The sequence below is a fragment of the Dryobates pubescens genome, chromosome 20 (assembly GCF_014839835.1).
Source record: "Dryobates pubescens isolate bDryPub1 chromosome 20, bDryPub1.pri, whole genome shotgun sequence".
Classification (NCBI taxonomy): domain Eukaryota; kingdom Metazoa; phylum Chordata; class Aves; order Piciformes; family Picidae; genus Dryobates; species Dryobates pubescens.
The window spans coordinates 4,439,897-4,442,390 of record NC_071631.1 but is presented as its reverse complement, the minus strand read 5'-3'; positions in this window follow the sequence as shown (position 1 = coordinate 4,442,390).

The following is a 2,494-nucleotide window of genomic DNA, read 5'->3' as shown; positions in this document are numbered from 1 at the left end:
GAATAATTTGCACCAACCCACACATTTTTTATTGAACCTTTGCAAATAGGAATAATGTATCAAATGTACCTATACGTCTGCCTCACACCTACACACAGCAGCACTGCTCGGGTAGGCACAAGCTGGCAGTGTTCAGGATCAGATCTAAGAGGTTTTCAGCCACAAAAGATCTCTCTCTCTCTCTCTCTCTCTCTCTCATCTGACCTTGCTGCTTTGATTGTCAGAGCTCTCCCGGCACAGTCATGGTCTGCTTCTCCTCCCTCCCGCCTAAGTCAGGGACCTTGCTCTTAAGTTTAGCTTTGAGCTGCACAATGGCCATCAGGCCTCCTGTTCATCCATTCTGCCAGTTAAAGAAGACTCTGCTGGTGTCAGGGCCACATGCAGAACAAAGCATCTCAAACCTCCTCCCCACTTGCAGCTGTCCGCAAACCTGGTTAAGGTACTGTTGGTTTTGCTAAGAGATGTGGCAGAGAAAGCCATGCTGCAGCTTCCATGAGAGGAGGTGGGAGCAGATCTAGCTGAGATTCCCCCATCATGGCAATTAATTCCACTGCAGAACTTGAGGTGTGTCCTGCTAGGAGTGCAGACCTGGATGTTGCTGCCAGGATCTGTCCATGGTATGGTTAGCCAAACTCCCATCCCATCCCATCCCATCAGACATCTCTTCTTCCCCTGCTGGGTCTTCTCTCTCTCTACCACCCGTCCCATTCCCTGAGAGGGAGAGGAAGCTCTTGGCTGGTCCCTATTGTGGTGGTTTTAGGTTGTACCTTTAAAAAGTTCCACAGATCTTTGAACAGAAAGTGGCAGAATGTAAATAAGTTACTACTGGGTGTGAAAAAAGGGAAATAATGATAAGTTCTAAACAACCCATTTCAGCCCACCACACCTCTGCACAGTCCTCACTGCTGAGTCCAAGGAGGAAGAAGAGAGGATGGAGCAGGGTGATGCTTGTGTAGAGTCAAGCAATGAGGAGCTCTACATCCCCTGCTCAGGAGCTTGAGAGGCTGGAGCCCACAGGGGCTGCCAACAATGCTCCAGCTTTCCTTATTTAGACTTCACCATTTTCTCCTCTCATCTTGTTAAAGGATGTAATTTATGTTGTGTGTGTCCATTTACCAGCCATTATGTCCTAAATGAAAGAAGAGGCGAAACATATTCTCTATTTAAAGCTTCCAAAATAGGCCTGATTAATACTTCCAATTGATTGTTCAGCTGTTCTCCTTGCTAATCTGCAAAAACTAATTAGGCAAGTGGGAAACCAAAATACTGGGTCATTTCCACCATGTGCTAATGAATGTTCTTCAGTTTAGCAAATGTTTTGTTTCTACCATGGAGAGAAAAAAAGAAGAGTAACATTGGAGAGAGATCGGCCTGCCAGAGAGAGGAATCTGTGCTACCAGTCAGATCCATGCCTGGTGAGGAGGTTGGCCTGCAGAAGGCTGTGCCTTGACTTGCTAGGAACCCTGTGTTTGGGGCCAGGCTGCAAACCAGCTTTTTGGGATTGAATTCATTCCAGAAAGGAGGCACTTTAATCAGACTCCCAAGCTAATGGCTCTCCTTCCCCTCTCACATCACCACTCTGGCTAATAAAAGTCTTCTAGCCCAAAGGATGCCTTTCTGAAAGTGTCCCAGAGGGACTTCAGATGTCCTGGAAAGATCTTTTTTCCCCCATCAGAATTATTTCAGAGATGGTTTCCTTCAACTCTCCGTTTGCAATTTGCTGCTGAGTGAGCAGGTTTGCTCTTGGTGCTTCAGTTTTGGAGCATCTGCCCATCACGTCCCTGATTGTCCCAGCTGCTAATGAGGCTGGGGGGAGCTGTGTGACCTCCGGCCGCTGCTACCTTAAAACGGGCACCTGAAAGTGCAGGCACTAAAAATGGATGACTGAGTCAGAACGAGAAGGCAGAGAAACAGAAAGCTGTGCAGGATCCAGCTGAGGAATTTGCCTGCAACCCAGCAGCAGGGAGAAGCCAAGAGCTCGTCTCCAAGTTTCATTAAGCCAAGGAGCGTTCGTTGAGATGCAAATATATGCACTTTGTAAACAACCCCTTTCACTGCAGGTTAAAAGGCAGCTTCTGGAATCACATTCCGAGGAGACAATTAAAGGCAACCCCCCAGCCTGTGCCTTGCCGCAGATCAGCATGTGAAGCAAAGCTCTCGGAGAATCAAGAGCCCTTCCCTCAGCAGCTTTATCCTCTTCGTGTTTGATCTGGAACTTACACAATGAATATCTAATGCCAGCCTTGCTCAGTACCCAGGACTCCTTAAAAGTGAATAACTGATTCCATTAAAAGGGCATTAGCTCTGTACGCTCATAATTAATCTCCTCAAGAGAACTAATAGTTCAAAAGACTTGCATGGAGCAAGGACATTTTACATTGCACAGCTCATTTTTCCTAATTGATTAATTTAAAGTGATCTCTGGAGCCGCGTTTTGTGGCACAGAACCTTTTCACCCCCCGCACGGGGAAGCGAATAGCTCTCAGCCGCAGCC